Source organism: Arvicanthis niloticus, chromosome 3 (assembly GCF_011762505.2).
Source record: "Arvicanthis niloticus isolate mArvNil1 chromosome 3, mArvNil1.pat.X, whole genome shotgun sequence".
NCBI lineage: Eukaryota > Metazoa > Chordata > Mammalia > Rodentia > Muridae > Arvicanthis > Arvicanthis niloticus.
Window position 1 is genome coordinate 134,839,908 of NC_047660.1, and position 19,624 is coordinate 134,859,531.

The window sequence follows — 19,624 nt, forward strand, 5'->3', positions numbered from 1 at the left end:
TCTTTCTTTCTTTGTATTTATTTGGTACAATGGCTTGCAGGACCTTGCCTAGGCTAGGACTATTTTTAATCCTGGAAATATGTAGGTACTTATTTGAGTACTAAGGTGCTGGGCTCTTCTGGGAAACTTGAAGGTGTTGGCTATGGCAACTCCTCTGAAGTGGGTAGGACTGCCCAGCTTCTGCTGTGTTTCATGGTGTTCCGGTCTTTTCAGTTCATCTGTGTTTTGTCATTGATGTCTCCACGAAACATAAATCCATTCCTATTATGATGACCTAAGACTTGATTCATCCTTGTGATGAATCAGAAAGTGTTATTGTCCTCAGTCTCCATATCTTGGCTGTCTCCTCCTACAGACCTTTGTTCTGCTGTAGGCTCTCTTCTAATATGGTAAGGAATCTAGCTGTTTTTTTTTTTTTGTAAGAACAATTGTTTTCTTTTGTTATAGGCAACATAGGCCTGGAAAATTCAGCGAAAGAAGTAGAAGAGAGTGACTGTTGGTATTGGACTGACCCAATTTCACACAGGTCATTGTTTAGTTTACTACACTTGAAATTTCTATGTTAGATAACCCTAAGCATGACTTCACCTAAATACCTCTTATCATTGTGACTCAGCATTTTTCTTAGAGTCTGCATCTCACAGTATTGAAAGTAAGAAGCCAGGCTGGTAATAATGGCTAGGAGAAAATCAAGGTATGTAAACTTAATTTAAACATACCTATCAGAATTCACAAGCATTGATTATTATGTGTATACTAATTTTTAGTCCTTAGCACAATAATGATAAAATCAATACTGAGTATATAGTAATGACATGTAAAAAAAAATCTAGGTTTCTGAATTTGCTGAAAATATTGTTTATTGTAGTAATTAAATATCTTTCACATAGGAAATCAGCAGTTTATTACTGAATAAGAGGGAATATGTAACTTTAGCTTAGTGTTAGTATTTTTTATATTAATAACAGTGGGCAGAATTTGACTTTCTAAGAGTTGAAAACATTATGGATTTTTGTAAGTTGAGAAAATATGCAGTATTAAGCTACTTTAAGCTCTTGCTCTCTTGCTCTCTTTTGATCTCTTGATCCCTCTGTCCCCTTGCCCCTTTCCCCTCTCTCCATGTGCTCATGGCCAGCCTCTACTTCTCTTCTTTCTCTTCTTCTTCTTCTCCCTCCCTCTGTCTCTTTCTTTCTCTCTCTGCCTCTACTACCCTCCCCATGCCCTGTATAAACTCTATTCTATACTAAGGAAAAAAAAAAAAAAAAAGCTAGACTAAAATATAAAGCAAAGTCTGAAATGAACCCTATATCTTGGCAGACTCTGTATCTCCATGAAGTCACAATGCTGATCTTACCCAAGGATGCCCATCCTCTTTGTTAAAATATTAGCTTAATTGACTTAAACTGCTAGAAGATTTTTGTTTTCATTTTTCCTTGGAGGAAATATATTTAGACCATAGTACTATAGAATATTTGAAGTATTTCCCTAGAATCATCATTTAGAATTAATTCAGAAAAACTAAGATAATCAAAAATATTCAAGAACTAAGATAATCTAAATCATATTTGCTAGATAGACATCTAAGAATGCTAGTACTATAAGCCTCAACTTTCATTATTAAAATCTTTATATAATAAAGTTTCCCCCTTCCCTTTACATCTTCACACTGGACTCTGAAATCTGACTAGTACTCTTCCTATCCCCTCCCCTGGGTCCTGTGGCATGGGCTTCTACCACCTGGTGGGGTCTGAGTTAAGATTCCAGGACCACCAGACCACTTTGTGGAAGAAAAAGCTGATGCTGCCCTTTTTCTTTTTTATGTCCCTAGCGGTCTATTTGAATAATTTTGATGCCTGGGAAAACAGTGGACATCCTTATGGTTGGCTCAGGCTCAGTTGCCACAAATCTCTTCCTTCACTCGAGGGCATGTGTGCTGAAGCGACTCCAGATAAAAGACATATGCAGTGTTTGCTTTGCTTTCTCACTTGGTTAAAGACATGGATATTTATAAGGGAGAAGCTACTAAAGAGAACCATAAAAGCAGAAAGTGCTGAGTGTGCTTGAGGTCAGCCAGAAAGGTCCTGGGGAAAAGAGGAGAGGGAAAGGGAGGAAGAAAGAGGACAGAAGCGGGAGGAGTCGAGAGGGAAGAAGACTAAAATGGCAGGGGTAAATGTGGAGGAGACCTAAGAGGGGACCAGAGTTCATTCAACATTTCAACACAAAGGTTTTTCAACCTATCTGAGGTTGATGAAGAGAAGGAGAGAACATGGCTGAGCAAAGAACATTTGTGCAATAGTATTGTCACCCCAAATTATAATCATTTCCATATAGTACTGTGTGTCATAAATTTGTATAATTATTATCAAACTTAATTTTGTTAATTTCCTTTGTAACATTTTTATGGAAAAAAATTTCTTGTAATATATTCTGCTCACAGTTTCCCCTTCCTCAGCTCCTCTTAATTTTTCCCCCACCTCCCCAACCACCCACCTCCATGCACACTCTCTGTTTCTTTCAAAAACAAATTAAAAAAAAGAAAGAAAGAAAAGAAAACATGCAAGAAACACACACGTACAATCAAACCCCATAAAAACACAAAACAGAAAACTATAAAATACAAGCAAAAGACAAATAGGAAAATTTTAAAAATCCCAAACAAAGCAATGAGACAAAAGAGAAAAAGTCTACAAAAAGTCCATTTTGTGTTGTGGTCATCTATTGCTGGTCACAGGATATTTATTGTTCCTTAAATGTAGTTTATATACCTGGTGAGACTTCATTGGAGAAAACTAGTATTTTCTTTGTGAGTGGATATGACTTAGAGACATCTTCATCAGAGATGGAAGTTCATGACCATTCCCGCTCTCAGCACTGGGGCCCCCGCATGGCTTAAACCCGTGTGTAAGGCCACAGGGTGTATGTGTTCATATGTCGGTCAGTCCTAATGTATCTGGAAGATGCTGATTAAACTCATTAAAAAAAAAAAAAAAAAAAGCATTGCCTTGCCTCTTTCCCAGAAACACATTTTCTCTGAGGAGGCCATCATCAAATTTTAAAGGCCGTGGAGTGAAAGCAGGGCATTGTGACTTTAAAAGGCAAAATAGGAGTGGACCTAGTTACCAAAGTACAGAATTACCAATATATAACGCATATAGAATTAAATATTTAAAATAAAAAGAAATTATAATAAATTGCCATAATTTCTTTTTGCTATTTGATAAAAACACATATAGAATCTGTTAATGGGGCCCCTCTTAGGGTTTTAGAAAGAACCCTTTTGAGAAAAGAAGTTAAAGCCAAAAGTCTTATTAGCCTTATGATAAATCTGCCCGCAGTCTACCTGATATAAATTGCACTAGAGCAAAGGTCTCACTCACCACTCTCTCATTTCAGAGAGCTCCTCATGGAAGCACTGGTGAAGAGAGTGATAACAGCCTTCACAGTGCTGGCCCTAAATGTTCAAGACATACTCAGAACACCACTGTGCTTTAAAATACAACTTGAGTAGTAATATATATATATACTTGACATATATATGTATATATACATATATATAGTAGTATATATATACTTATACAACTTGAGTAGTAATATAATATATATAATATAATATATATTATATTTTATATATATAGTAGTAATATATATATTACTACTCAAATTATATATACATAAAGCATATATATATGTATATATATACGTATATATACATATATATATGCTTTACATGGTTAAAAAGTTCTTCATATATATTACAATGAGTATTAAAAATTTATTTTATCTCAATTAATATTTAAAGGTATCTAAACCTTCAATGAACCCATTTATTTTTTACCTTCTATAGCTCATTAGAGTTTGTTTGTTTTTGGTTTTCCGAGACAGGGTTTCTCTGTATAGTCCTGGCTGTCCTGGAACTTACTCTGTAGACCAGGCTGGCCTCGAACTCAGAAATCCGCCTGCCTCTGCCTCCCAAGTTCTGGGATTAAAGGCGTGTGCCACCACCGCCCGGCTAGAGTTTTTGTTTTATTAATACTATGATATATTACCATTTATTTTTTGAACAACTTTATTAGCACTTTATCTTTCATATTTGATACAATATGATTATAACTAACATTTTAATGTGATATGTTATAGCTAATCTTATATGGAAGAATAGAATCACAGTTTCACAGATCATTTTAATGTGTGTTTTGTGTATTTCAATTTCCCTGTTATACATGCCTATCATTTGGTTATGTGGTAGCAATCATAACACACTTTCAGCTTGATATCTCTTTAAATTTTTAAAATAGTACAGAGAAGTTTGAGTAGGATAAGTCAGGATTCAGAAGAAAGTTGGAATAGTTGACAAATCCATGCAGATGCTAGAAGAGAGATGAATGTAGTAGATGAGAAGTGACAGGGAACACGGGGCTGCCATGTGACAAGAACGTAACCACAAGGGACAGAGAGCATTAAGAATCGACAAGATTAGAGCATTATAGTCCTAGGCTTAAAAAAAGCAGGAAGTTGGCACTGGGTTTATCTAATGGGGGCAGGACTGTGCCTTGTAATAAAGTCTAAGGATCTGTCATTTGATAAGTGCCCTGTGTGGGCTGTAGGGGTCAGATCATCAGCCAGAAAGAACTAGAAAGATATACCCAGAGGAGTGGGTCTCAGCCCTGACTTTTCACCATAACTACCTAGAGAGTATTAACACTCTCCTGAAAACCTGGATCTCCAGGGGCAACTAAACCCCAATCTATAAGTGGGCTGAGGCACTAATGGTTTTGAAAATTTAACAGGTGATTGTTGTATGCAGACAAACTTGAGAACTGTGGGTTAGAACAGTTGGCATCTAAAGAAGCTACTGTAGTCCTATTGGGCAACATTCTTCTCTCATTCATAAACCAGAACATTTGAGGAAAAGATGTCAGTGAAAGCAGTTTTGAAAATCCTCTCCATGTTTCTAATGTGAAACCATTCTAGGAGCTGCTGGACTGGGGGGGATTATTTTCTGTAATCTACTTTGCCTCATTCATTGAGGAAACCTATGCAATGTTTTAAATGTATTAAAGTCATGATTCATGTCAGAAAGGAAACAAACCAACCAAATTAGAATAAGAGGATCATGAAAACTGAAAGGAGACCTTAGGGAAGCCACCCTGGTCTTCTATCACACATGGAAAGAGGCTCAGAAAGTCTCCTTGCTCTACCTTAAATAGGCTGCTAGCTTTATGGTCCCTGCTTCTTTGCCAGTGGCTATAGTAAACATGTTGACAGAGGTTAAAAGCAAGTTACAGGAGAGAATGTAAGCAGAGGAGACCATAGGCCTGGGAATCAGAAAAGTCCCAGATAGACGAGTTGTTCCTAGTCACTCAGATAGTTAATAACAGAATCATCTGACAAATCATTTTGCCTTTTTTCTAACTTACAATATTGGCTCCTAAATTAAAACTATTATTATTATCACAAAATGGAAACACTTGAAGGGATATAACCTAACTCATAAAGTCCTCCAAACATGTGGACAAGACCAGTGTGATGTTGTCACATAAATGTAACACTGGAAGTCAGAGACTCATAAAGCATAGGCAAGTTGACCAGAGAGCAATTTAATTGAACTATGAAGTGTTGATGCTAAGCAATGGACTTCAGCTAGCAGTTATGAGAATCCTTCAACCATAGAGGCGGCTATTGGCTAAGAATGGCTTACATAAGAGGGTTAGAACTGTGGAGGTCTCTAGGTTTGGAGTAGCATGTGGGTTTCCTAAGGTCATACACTGAACCCTAAAAAGAAATCTTGCAATCTCTACTTAGTTCCTCTGCCATATGACTGTCATGTGTTTTCATATTCCCTGAGTTAATGTGCTACCTGAACTAACTCAGTATAGAGGAATTCAAAACAAAAGCAGTTCTCTTTTGTTGGATAAAATTAACAGCACATAATAAGTTCTGGTTCTTGCTCACACTTCCTTGTGTTTTCCGGTGCTTTCATTTCAGGATGCAATCTGTAGAAGAAAAGAAAAGCGTTGGCCAAACTGAGTCCCCTGCTCTGATGATTGGTTACTAGCTGCAGTGTTGTTTCCTGGCCCCTCTTCTTTGACAGTGGCTATAGTGATGATGGAGGCTATAAGAAACTTAAAGGGGAGAGGGTAAGCAGATAGGACCATAGGCCTGGGAATTAGAAAAGTCTCATCAGGCTGAAATGAGTGGCCAAGTCCTGAGCATCTGTACCTCAGTGGGAAAACACAGAAGCCCACATAGCTGGGGCTATATTTAAGTTCAAAAGAGAAAGACACATTTCTTACAGCTCTTAAAGGGCCATTACTGGAACTATTTCTATACCTAAGGGCAATAGAAAATTCAGAGGCATCTGGGAATCTACAGTTCCCTGGAAATTGTTTATAAAACTTCTGTGCTCTTTCTACATTTTTCCTGGAGAAAGGCAATCTCTCATTTTATTCTCTGGAGAAAGGCAATCCATCAGTTTTATTAAGTACTCAGAGTGAGAAGAACCACATGTTATTTAAAATCTATAGCTAAGGAGAGAAAGAGGTGACCAGGGTGAGTTTTAATCTCAATGTGAGGAAGTCATTCCTCACATTTAAAGCTGTCCAGAGATGGAATGAACTACCATGAGAGGTTTCAAACGTCCAGGCCATTAGGACAGAGCATCATACAAGGAACTTAAACAGCATATGGGCAGCTGAAATACTTGTAAGTTTCTCATATATATTGTCAGTGTGATTGCTGGTGAGGTTAGGAACCCTGAACCCCAACACCATAATGATAACAAACAAGAATGGTGGCTAGACCTTCTCTGGGTAGCTCTTGTTTACAGACTGTTCAGCCTCAGCCTGGAAGCGTACTTTCTGTCTTGTGGTATTTAATAGTACCATTCACATAGAACAAGTTGGTGGAGAACTATAGGTGGGAATACAGTGGACAAAATTACAGTCTTAACTGGAATGGACTTGGACTGAATTGGGTGTTCTGGGTGACACACATTTGTGATCCCAGCACTACAAGGCTGTTTGAGACCAGTCTGGGCTACACATAGAAGCTTCGTCTAAACTAAAGAAGCTGAAAAATAATGTAACTACTGGGCTGATGGTCACGTGTGACCTTGTAGCTACAGCTCCTCTGTTTCACATTCATACCAATGTCAATGGTACCTACAGTCAAATGAACATAAGAATTGGAAATAACTAAAACCCACCAGTTGTGGGAGACACATACCTTTAATTCTAAGTGGATCCCTGCGAGTTTAGGACTAGCCTGATCTTTTCCCATTTCATCCCATATATGAAGTAGTCGATGTACACTGAAGAAAGATAATGTCTCATTGTTCTAACAGCTAAGCCCAAGACTATCCTGAAGGGTCTTCCTTAAGAAAAGGAGTTCAACAGCAATTTTATAAATGTAGGCTTTTAGCAGCATACTTGTTCTTGGGAGCAATGGTTTAGTGTTGGGTTAGAAGTCCTCAGTGTAGTCTATGTTTCACCATTCCGTTTTGGCAGAGTTGCACCCATGTATTGAGTTTGTGATGTATCCACCTCATGGTTCTAATTCTGAGTGTTTGAGAGATAGCTTAGATATCACTAGGTAGTGGTGTAGACAGTACATATTGATACTTCAGAATTGTCCTTTATTTCTTTCCATGGGAAAATCTATTTTAGTCTTCTCTCTACTAATTACTTTGGGGGTAACAAAAGGGAATTATTTTTTTCCCTCGCAGACTGCATCTTACTAAAATCAAACTCTTCCTTCCTGGCCTTAAATAGAGATCTCTTTTGTGTCTGTAGATTTCAAGATGGTTCTGATTTGTTCCCTGGTTACAGTGGGGATTCTCCAGCCAGGGCAGTGCAATGCACTGCCAGCAGTCAGAGGGAGCAGAGGCACCTGCTCCTGGCTGATTCTTGAGGCTGGAATGTTTTTGAACAGAGACTTCTCTGCTGATTGGCTAGGAAAGTCTGCCACTCTTTGTAGTCTATTTAAAGCTTTCTTGTTATCTTAAAATGCAACACACACACACATACACACACAGATTTCATAAATAAGAATGCATAAGTCCTTAATTAATAACTTGTATAACCTCATGAAAAGTAATAGGTTCCTGCCTTTAAATTTACTTTACATCCTAAATTAGTAACATGTGCAAATACATCAATAAAGCTGGCTGGTCTGGACCACAGTGTTTTTAAAGTTAATCATAATTGGCTGAACCAGTGTATATATTTGCTTAATAAGTCATCCTCTTTACAACATGTTAATAGCATACCCCAGCACTTGAGGCTTGAAAGAACTGCTTTCAAGCTCCTTTAAGTCCTTTGTAAACAACTTCTGACATGCTAAGTATAAATTACTCTTACCTCTTCATTACTTCTTTTCTTGAGATATCAGACTTAAATAGGTAGGCTCCAGGCTCCCACTCTGGGTTCTTGGCATTACTTGGGAAGAAAGTTTTTTTTGTTTTTTTTTTTGTTTTTTTTTTTTTTTTTTTTTTTTTTTTTAACCAGGCATCGTCTGGCCACGTTTCTGGCTTTAACTCTTGTTTTTCTCACCTGCTGCATCCTGCTGGGGTGCAGCTTTGTTACTTGTGCACAGTATTTAAGTGCCAGTCCAGGCCGGTTTGGAGACTGTAGCTTTCCCTAAGGGACCTTCACCGCTGTGGGGTTTGGGACCTCTGCCTTCTGTTTGTTATGCTGGGTTAAAAGTAAGATAATCCTGAATCATGTACCCTCTTCTCACATTTCTAGAAAACATCCCCAGACCCTACTCAAGCACTGCAGCCTAAGATTCTGTGTGATCCTTCACACAGAGGTCACAGCCTCAAAGCCCTTCTTCCTGTTCAGGGCCATGCATATTGCCTCTATTTCCTCTGCTGCATAGAACTTCCCTCTCAGAAATGCTCTTACTGTAAAATATTGTTGTTTAAACACTTCCTTCCCCCAAACTTAAAGAATAATATAGAGGCAGTTTCTTATGCTGTATTCAAAAACTGAACAGTGGCTTAAGTTTGGTTTTCACTGTGGATGCACTTTGATTTTAACAATAAAGCAGTATTCTTTGGTAAAATTATAAAGTTTGGAAAGATTATTTCCACTTTTGCACACTAAAGTCCAGCTCTGTTGACCCTCTGATGAGCCTCCAGTTGCTCTCCAGAAATGAGATGTCCTGGAATGACATGTGGGTGAAAGATCAAGTCATGGCAACAAACTGCAGGAAGCAGCAAAGCCTTTATAAGCACATTCAGACTGTGAGACTGTGACTTGTCACAGCTGAGTGGAGGGCACCCAGGAGTGTGCTAGGAGGGTGCTTTTGCTGAGCCTCCAGAAGACTTAGACACAGACCCTGTCCTCAGAGAAGAGATCTAAGCAGAAAGGGAGTGGCTTTCCCACATAAAGACAGAGAGGATTTATCACACCTAAAGCTGTGTCTTCAATACAATGTAGTATGAAATGAATAACTTGATTGCCTGACTGAGAAAATAATAAGCATCAGACCATTCTATAAAAGGAACAGAATTAGTGAAGACTTCAGAAGCTGTGAATTTAGCGTGGTTTTTTATTTCTTTTTTTATTTCTTTTTCCTTAGGCAAGTCACTCTGAAATACACGGTAGGTAAAGTTAAAGACATTTGCCTTACAGTAAAACACACTGATATTAGAAGATAACAAATAATGAACAATATTTAAAATACAAAAACCGGGGAATAACTTGAATGTCTGTCTGGCAAGAGATTAGTTAAAACAATAAATCAGAAGATTTGCTTGTAACTGCACTTTATGCTTTTTTTCTTCTTGCCAGATACTTTGAAACAGATGCTTCTGGGCTGGAGGGTTCTGATTCTTTCAGCTTTTGAGGTTGGAATGTGCTGAGCTGGACCCCTCCTTTAAAGGTGGCTATTTTGTGCTGGAATGTAAACATTGGCAGTGGCCATACTGTTCAGGTGGCCACTTTCAGGAGAGCATGTTTTGTAGCTTCTGACCTTCATTTCTGGTGCCTCTGTTCCTCACTGCCTTAATCGCCCTCACTTAAAGAGAATGGAATCTGGCGACATGCCTTCCTTCCCCTGGGTTCAGTGTTCTTGGCCTGTGCTGTTTGTTTCACCAGTGGCCTTCTTCCAGCTTGTCAGACATGAGTTGGGGTGGTGTGGGGACGACTGAAGAGAGTGTTAGAACCACAGGCCTGTGAGAGCCATGTCCTGACTCCTCACTGAAGAGCAGGATTCGTGCACAAAAGCCACACTTTAATTAGCAACATCTGCCGTCTTTACCAGCTTTCTTACACAAGGCCTAAAAGAGATTCACTCGACACAGACCACCAGGGAGTGTCCCACAGAGGGTGCAGGGGCTTGATGCTGCCAAAACCATTTTTTTGTTATTTTATCTCAGCTGTGTGGCAAAAAACGTTCATAATGTTTGAAAATTACTCGTATATAGAAATTTGTTGAGTTGTATAGTCTTTGGATCTGGTAAATTTTGGTGAGAGAAAGAGAGAGAGAGGAAGAGAGAGAGAGAGAGAGAGAGAGAGAGAGAGAGAGAGAGAGAGAGTTAGTTTTCTCTCTCCTTATCTGTTACTTTTTAAAAATAAGTTTTAAAAAGGAAAATTGTTTCTTTTAAAACATGGTCTATGATCAGAAACAAAAAGAAGCATTCTAGGGTGACACTAGGGAGACAGCTGAGAACACCACACCTGGCTCTGTGAGTTTGATTTTAAGAGCCACAATGGGCATGGCTGCTGATCTTGTGTTTTATCTAGAACACTGAGGAATTATGACAATTCTTATTTTCCATGTAGGTATTTAGCAGTTTCTGGCATGTTGTTACTTCATCATAATTTTCTTTTTTTCTTTACTGGGATGGTTTCCAATATTTCTTGTTATTGTTTATTCTACTCATCTCCTGTGCAATGTCCATTACCTCTTAAGTCTCAGATAAAGTCAAGTCCATTTGTTTTATTTTATTTTGCTTCCAGCATTCTCTCTACTTCATGACACCCCATTGGCTTTTCTGAGAGAATCTTCCTTCCTCCACTACCATTTGTTCAGTGACTTGTCTTTTTATTCTGTATCTTGTCTCCTTCCTCCCAAAAAACTATCCAAAAATAAAATACATTTTAAAAAAAGAATAAAAGAATTGGTTCCTGCACAGAGAGCCTGGCAGGCAGCACATACCTGCAGCAAGAAGATTGGGTGTTTATAGCCAGCATGAAGTTACATAGCAAGACCCTGTCACAAACAAACAGTAACAGCAAAAAAAGAACCGATTTTGCCTTCACTTGAGATCTCTCTTCTTTCTTCAGTAGCAACATTCATTTTGTTCACACTTGCTCTTTTAACTTCCCAACCATTTTTGCAATTTGGCTGCATGTCTATATCTCTTGGAAAATGCCCTCATGAGGGGATGAGAATGTAACTCAGTTGGTTGCATGGTTGCTCAACATCCCACATCCCTGAGATTCTATCTTAAAAAACAAAACAAGGCAAAGAAAATATTCAAGAGGATCAGGGTTACTGGGGTTACTGGAGCTACTGGGGTTCTAGTGTCTTTGCAGTGGCAAGTCTGGGATCTATTCTCTGCTCTTTTCTCTTGACCTTTCTATAAAGCCACCACTGTCTTTTGTTGATGATGCTTTTTCTTTTTGGTTTCTTTCGTGTCGCTTTGCCACGATTTTCAGTTTATCGTTTGTATTGTTTGTTTGCACTCCCTCTCACTCTTTCTTCTCACCCTGGATTTATTTGGTATGCCATGTTCTCACTCAACGTGCCCCCTCTGGTTCACTATTTTTTGTGACTTAGTGTGGTCAGCAATTACCACTGTGCCATCGCCTACCAACGCCACACCTTTTGGTCTAAATAATGAGTCCATTTACTTAATACTAGCCAGAGCTCTGGGCTCTATATGACCAAGCACAATTACATGTCTTCTGAACTTAGGTTGTTTTTACTGTGTTGTCGTTGTTCTTAATTTGTAAAATGTTACTGTATAGCAGTAGTTCTTAACTTTCCTAATGCCAAAACCCTTTAATACAGTTCCTCATGTTGTGGTGACCCCCAAACCATAAAATTATTCCTGTTACTACTTTATAACTGTAATTTTGCTACTGTTAGGAATCATAATGTAAATATTTCTGAAGACAGAGGTTTGCCGGAGGAGATGCCACCCAGAGGTTGAGAACTACTGTCATATAATTAAATATTCTACCATTTCCTGTCACCATCCAGGAATTACGAAGGTCAGTGACTATTGGTTTGAGCAGCCACGGTGAAGGGGGGCTTTAATGGATATGATCCGAGTGGAGGAAGGGTCAGCATGGATGTAGAAGAAGCTGGAACAGAAAATTGTTGAAAACGGGAAGCACTGGACCTTGCTCGGAGGTGAACCGGCTGCTGAGGGATGAGGGCAGAAGTCTGTGTTGTGAGAAACATAGAGATTAGAGAGCACAATGAAAGCAGAGGCAGCTCCCTCAGCTGTGGGACACACTGAGTGCTGTTCCCTTAGCTGTGTTGCCAATGGAACATTGCCATGCACTTTCTGTTGGGGAATCGCTGTTTTCTGTAGGTTTGTGTGTTCAGAAATATTAATAGTGACCTGCATATTGCTCATAATCTGACTGTAACTGAAGATTTATGCATCCCAGTTGTCCTGCTGACACTCTGATATCATCACGGAAGGAGCCTAAACATTATTCACTTATTCAGTCATTTTACAAAATAGAACTTTGGCCTCTTACACTATGCCAGGTAATAGATGCTTGTCTTAAAGGGCTTAAAACAGAGCTAAAAAACTGGACAATCTCCATGGCAACTTGTGCAGCTCAAATCCTTTAGAACATTTTATGCCTGGTGCTAACTCTTCTGCAAACTATTCCCACCACTCTGGAATGTTAAGGAAGTACCTGTCTTAGGTTTCCATGGGTCTATAGCCCCAGACTCAACTGAATCATCTACTGTGTGTGTTTTGCTCCTCGATATTAACTTTCTAAATCTTACATTCATGGATCAAGTATTGGTACTTCCTCAAATATCTCCTCTGCCTACCCTCAGTTCACCGTGCTGGCTTTTAAAGTAATCATGTCCTAGGATCCTGGAATTAATCTGAGATTTGAGCTCTGTGTCATCTCAGGACAATCTTTGAAAAATGAAGACATTGGATAAAAGTATTATATTTTCTTAAGCAATTTCCTGTATTAGTAAAAATATTTAGGGAAAAATACATAACGGGACTGGAGAAATGTGGCAAGTAAGTGCACATGTTCCTGCACAGGACCCAGGCACCCACATGGCAACTTGATACTGTGTATTCTGGCCTGTGAGGGCACCAGGCATGCATGTGGGGTGCACAGTCATACATGTATGCAAAAATTCCATACACACAAAATAAAAATTAAAAAAATAAAATATTTTAGAAGTTATCTAGGTTTTGTTATTGAAAAGAATAATTTCAAGTGTAAAACATAGATCTATAAAATTTGATTGTATTTGTTGATTAGAAGTTAAGATAATATTTGTAAAACAAATCAGTGGCTTATTTCTTAATAGTTTTTGAACCTCCTGTAGGAGACAGGAGTCTAGAGAGACTTATTGGTGCTTATTGGTACTTGTTCCCATGAGCTGACATCCTTTTGTGGAAGAAAAGCTGATGCTTCCTTCCTGTCCTGCAAAACTGATTACAGTGAATGTTTCTATTTTCACTACATATGTAAACACATTTCAGCTGGGAAAAATGCAATCATAGCATGACTCAGCAAAAATGGGAAGGACTTTGTTCAGAAAAGAACAACCCAAGCCTCAAGTAACATCCTTTCTTGCAAATATTTAAAGTTACCTTGAGAGGGAAAACCAGGCTTGTATGAAAATCCTCTTAGTTTCAAGGTTACAGGAAGAATCCTAAGGACAGTGCCAGACTCAGAAGACCTTCCCTGGGAGTGACATAAATAACTCATTAGAGATTGTCTTACTGCCAAATGTGAGGGCTCTGTGTTTTGGACTATAAACTATCAGAAATCCACACTTTGTTACATGAAGATTAGACAATGGAATGCCTCTTCAGGAATCTCTCAGTGGAAGCCCTCAGGCCGAGTTCTGAATAAGGCAATGTACTTGCTGTGTGATCTTGTTTGAAGAGAGTAATTTACCTTAATACCAGGGACCTCGTTTTTTACTTCTCACTGTGGGAATAGGCAAAGCTCTGCTGGAAGACCAATGGAAACTCACTGTCAGGACACAGGGGAGCACACTTGTGCTCACAGAGGGGTGTGGATATACACAGGATGCATCCAGCCTACGTGTGAGCAGGGCATTTGACTGGAGAGATTTATTAGGGAAGTCTAGTTTGATTAGCCACCCATTTAACAAATCTGCACTATTTGCTACACGGATACATCTTCAGACCTCACAGAGCTTGTAGTCCAGAAGAGAGGACTGTCAAAGAAGGAGGAAAAAAAAAAAAAAAAAAAAAAAAAAAAAACAAGACTACATTTTGCAAATGTGAGACAGATGTTTCAAATTGTTTTTAAATCATTTTGCCCTGTGGCTCGTCGAGAGTATATACACGTAGATGGATCTCACTGGTAAAGGAAGTGTTTAAAGACAGTGAAGATTTAAAGATAAATAAGAGCGATGTCAGGCAAAAGCTAAAGTAAAACAATAGCCTAGATGATCATCTGAGGAGCAGCGTTAAGGTAGCTGCACTGAGGAGGAGTGAGACAAAAGAGCAAGATGGAGAAGGGGCCGAAGCTAGGTCGGGTTATGTCCCACAAGCCCCTGTCACCATGGCTTTGGGGTATTTCAGGAAGGGGTTTTTATGGGGAAACTACCTAAACAAAATGTTTTTTTTTTTTTTTTAATTAATGAATATATTTTCACTACCACAAATTTTGTTAATACTGAAGTGGAAAAAAATCTATATCCAGGAATCCTTTCTTAAGGGGCCAAAAACTAACTATTTGGAGGCTCTATGATAGAGATTTTTGTGTTTTAGGTTAGTTCAGATTACTTGGATCTGAATTTAAATTTGCAAGCCATAAATTTATAAATTTAGTAAAATGGTAGACAACACTTTATTAACTGTTTGAGAAAATGAAGAAGCATTGTCACATGCTATTTCTAATTAAAATCCTTTCTAATATAGAGGGAAAGTGTTATCAAACTGGGAAAAGTGTGCCTATCTTAGAGTAAGTTAGTAAATGAATTTGTAAACAATGTAACCTTGCTGCTTAGAGAACTGCTGAGAAACTGGAGAAATGGGTACCCATTGAGTCAAAAGTCTCATATAAGTTTGTTTGAACAATACAAGGCTCTAGCCCATTGGGTTCCTGAACTCCCAGGACAATTGGAAGATTCACAGTAGTTCCTCACGTGATTGTCATTTCTGTAGAAAGCAGAGTCTGGGTTCTGTTGGGCTTGTTTAAGAGTCCTTTGAGAACTCCTGTCTAGATGGAAGTCCTGACCTGCATGTTCACAGAAATTGGGTCGCCAAAATAGTCATCTTTAGAAAAAATTAATGATTATGGTTTTATATGGTAAATTGGCTACAGGCTTATTACTTGAAAATAATAGATTCATTGGCTATCTGGATAAAAGTTGCTTAAACTCATTTTCCCACACCATGTGTAGAGATAGCCTGTTGACATAGCTGTGTTAACCTATGAGTAACAAAATACTTACTCTTCAATGACCATACCTCATCTTAATTTTGCTTAGAATAATACGATGCTAAAAGTGGCAAATATTTTTATAAATATTTTATATTAGTTTATAAAATTTTATAATAGTTTATAAAATAGTTTATTAAAATTTCATAAACAGTTTATAAAATTTGCTTTGTAGTTGGTTTTTTTTTTTATTTTGTTTGAAATAGCTGTAGATTCTCGTGCAGTTTAGTATAAAATATAAAAGTGGTTTTACTTATTACAAATTAAATTTTTTCCTGCATTCTGATTACTTTCATGCTATAGGCCTCTCCTATACCAGACCTTTCTGTGCTCAACTTACACAAAGTTCACAGTTTCCCTTATTGGTAAAATCTTACAGAACTGTAATATCTCATCACATTGACTTTAATAGACTCTTGTGGTTTTCTCTAGACATTTCTAGTTTTAATTACTAGTTTAATTAACACTGCTTCTTCTTTATATCCATTTTAAGATTCAAATGCTAAGAAACTCTTCTGCCATTGAGCTTTAGTATTCCCTTTAGAAAAGAAGACTTTGCTTTATATGGCTATTGATGTAAATATTTTGATATATATATATATATATATATATATATATATATATATATTTTACTTAGGGGAATTGTTGATTGTTGACAAGTTTTTTTCTTTTTTTAAGTATGGACAACCCTCCCAAAACACTAGGACCAAAAGCAACTTGAGATGGATTTGTGAAAAAGATGATTAATATCCATTATTTCAATACATGCTTTTTCAGTATTCCACATTTTTATAATCGCAGGAAGCAGGTAATTTTCCAAAACTTAAAGCAATTATTAGATGCAGAAGCTTTGCTAACATCTGATCAGACATCCTAAAGTGTATACAGTGTTACATTGTTCATGGTAAGGAAGCAGCTCAACTAGGTGTTGGGAGCTTTTTATTTGTTAGTTTTTTAACAGTCTGGTTCTTTCTCAGTGGTCAACGTTCCACTTGGCTGTCCATTTAAGAATTCAAGATTTTTCAGCTCAAAAAGGTGAATTAGTTGCTGATGAGAAGTTAAGAAAAATAACTTAAATGTAGGAATGAGTCTTTTTGATTTGAAAATCTTACATCTATATCAGAAGTCTTTTTCCGTCAAGGTGAGTGTTAAACCTGAGGACAAAGTCCATGCTTGTCTCATTAAAGCAAGCTATATTTTGAGGTGTACCCAGAATTGGACAGTTTCCTCAGCCTAAGTTGGGATTTGAAAGAGCAGTGCCTGCTGGCCTGTTGAAGTCCCATTTATAGGAGAGGTAAGGTGTTCACAGAGGCGAGAGAGTCTGCTGTTATACATTGTTAGAAAGAGTGAAAGGGAAGGAACAAAGTAAAGTTGTACATCAACTGAATGAGGCTGCAAGCAGTTTACATCAGATCTGAGAAATAGAAACATTAATAATTACAAATAGAAGACTTAACTTGCAGGGAACTTATTCTTTAAATACAAACAGAAACGTTAACCTGTACAGGACAAACAGGGACTTCTTAATTACAACTTGAAAACTTAACTTGCAACAATTTAATGTAGGACAAATAAGACCTTATTCTTAACTGTCTTCATTGCAGATAGACACCTTAGCCCTGGAAAGTATATTTTTCCTGTTTTGGTCTCCTATTAACTTGCTAGGTATATTGTTTCTGAATTGGTCTCATGTAGGCTTTATGGCAACAATCAATTTCTAACTTTTCACCACATAAACATTTATTTAAAGATCACCTATAAACTTATGTTGTGGCTTCAGTGCCAGTAATTTTAATATGATTATCACTTTTTCAGAGAAGTCTCTATACAGGGAGAAAGAAGATATTTAAAAAAAAACATATAAAATATTCTTTGAAAGTGCAGACAGTTTTGCAGATACCATTGATTGTACAGTTCAGCATGAAGTTTTAAAAATAATCCTACACTGGCTTGGTCCCTTTGGCTGGGGCAGACACCTAGCTGGTCTGCTCCCATGAAGACACCATATCCTGAGACATCCTAGAGGAAACACTGCACTCAGAGCAACAGGTAAGACCCCTCCCCCACTACCTAGACCCCAGAGCTACAACTGAAAGCATGGAACACTCAAGACCATCAGCCATCCAAACCCCACCCCTCCAGAATACCACTCCCCTTCCAACTCTTGCTTGGACCTTTTGGCTAGGGCAGAAACCTAGCTGGTCTGCTCACATGAAGACACCATATCTTGAGAAATCCTAGAGGAACCAGTGTACTCAGAGCAGCAGACACCATATCCTGAGCCTTCCTGGAGAAACCAGTGGATTCAGAGCAGCAGGATTTCAGGATCCCAGAGATGGCCTGAGATCCAGCAGTTCTTCCACCCAGGAGCTCAGAATCATAGAGACATCTGGACTCTGAGGAGTTCTGACACAAGCAAGATAACTGGAAATACAGGCTCCAGTCAGAGACAGTGAGTGCAGGTAGCACTATAGTTAACCAGATGTCGAAAGGCAAGCACAGGAACATAACAGAAACCAAAATCTTGGCATCATCAGAACCCAGGTCTCCCACCATAGCAAGCCTGAACACCCCATCACACCAGAAAAGCAGGATTCAGAATTAAAATCACTTCTCATGATGATGATAGAGGACTTTAAGAGGGACGTAAATAACTCCCTTAAAGAAGTACAGGAGAACACAGGTAAACAGATAGAAGCCCTTAAGGAGGAAAAACACACACACACACACACACACCTTTAAAGAACTGCAAGAAAACAACCAAAGAGGTGAAGGAATTAAACAAAACCATCCAGGATCTAAAAATGGAAATAGAAACAATAAAGAAATCTCAAAGGGAGACTACCCTGGAGATAGAAAACCCAGGAAAGAAATCAGGAGTCATAGACAAAAGCATCACCAACAGAATACAAGAGATAGAAGAATCTCATGAGCAGAAGATACCATGGAAAACATTGACACAACTGTCAAAGAAAATGCAAATGCAAAAAAGCTGTTAACCCAAAACATCCAGGAAATCCAGGACACAATGAGAAGACCAAACCGAAGGATAAGAGGTATAGATGAGAGTGAAGACTTTCAACTTAAAGGGCCAGTAAATATCTTCAACAAAATAATAGAGGAAAACTTCCCTAATCAAAAGAAAGAGATGTCCATGAACATACAAGAAGCCTACAGAACCCCAAAATGATGAAACCAAAAAGAAATTCCTCCCGTCACATAATAATCAACACATCAAATGCACAAAACAAAGAAAAAAACCTAAGGCAGTAGGAGAAAAAGGTAAAGTAACATATAAAGGCAGACCTATAAGAATTACACCAGACTTCTCACCACAGACTATAAAAGCCAGAAGATCCTGGACTGATATCATACAGACCCTAAGAGAACACAAATGCCAGCCCAGACTACTATACCCAGCAAAACTCAATCACAATTGATGGAGAAACCAAGATATTCCATGACAAAACCAAATTGATACAATATCTTCCCACAAATCCAGCACTTCAAAGGATAATTGATGGAAAACTCCAACACAAGGAGGGAAACTACAATCTAGAAAAAGGAAGAAAGTAATCTTACAACAACCCCCAAAAAAGATAGTTACATAAACATAATTCTACCTCTAATAACAAAAATAACAGAAAGCAACAATCGTTTTCCTTAATATCTCTTAACATCAATGGACTCAATTCTCCAATAAAAAGACATAGACTATCAGACTGGATACATAAAAAGGACCCAGAATCTTGCTGCTTATAAAAATGCACCTCAGTGACAAAGACAGACACTACCTCAGAGAAAAAGGATGGAAAACAATTTTCCAAGCAAATGGTCCCAAGAAACAAGCTGGAGTAGGCATTCTAATATCAAATAAAATCGACTTTCAACCAAAAGTAATCAAAAAAATACAAAAATACTTTATACTTATCAAAGGAAAAAAATCTACCAAGATGAACTCTCAATTCTGAGCATCTATG

General features: G+C 38.0%; 1 long non-coding RNA gene across 7 annotated transcripts in view; it reads left to right on the forward strand.

Annotated features, from left to right (window-relative positions):
- Positions 1–629: 629 nt before the first annotated feature.
- The window catches only part of LOC143441842 (uncharacterized), a 35,075-nt gene continuing 16,080 nt past the window's right edge, over positions 630–19,624 (forward strand). For 3 of the 7 annotated variants that reach the window (XR_013109576.1, XR_013109570.1, XR_013109571.1), the window contains exon 1: positions 630–694. This is a non-coding gene — a long non-coding RNA (uncharacterized LOC143441842). Of the gene's footprint in view, positions 695–9,582; positions 9,605–12,146; positions 12,225–17,459; positions 17,694–19,624 lie in introns of those variants that run through there. The other 4 variants (XR_013109577.1, XR_013109572.1, XR_013109575.1 and 1 more) reach the window with 3 other exon arrangements.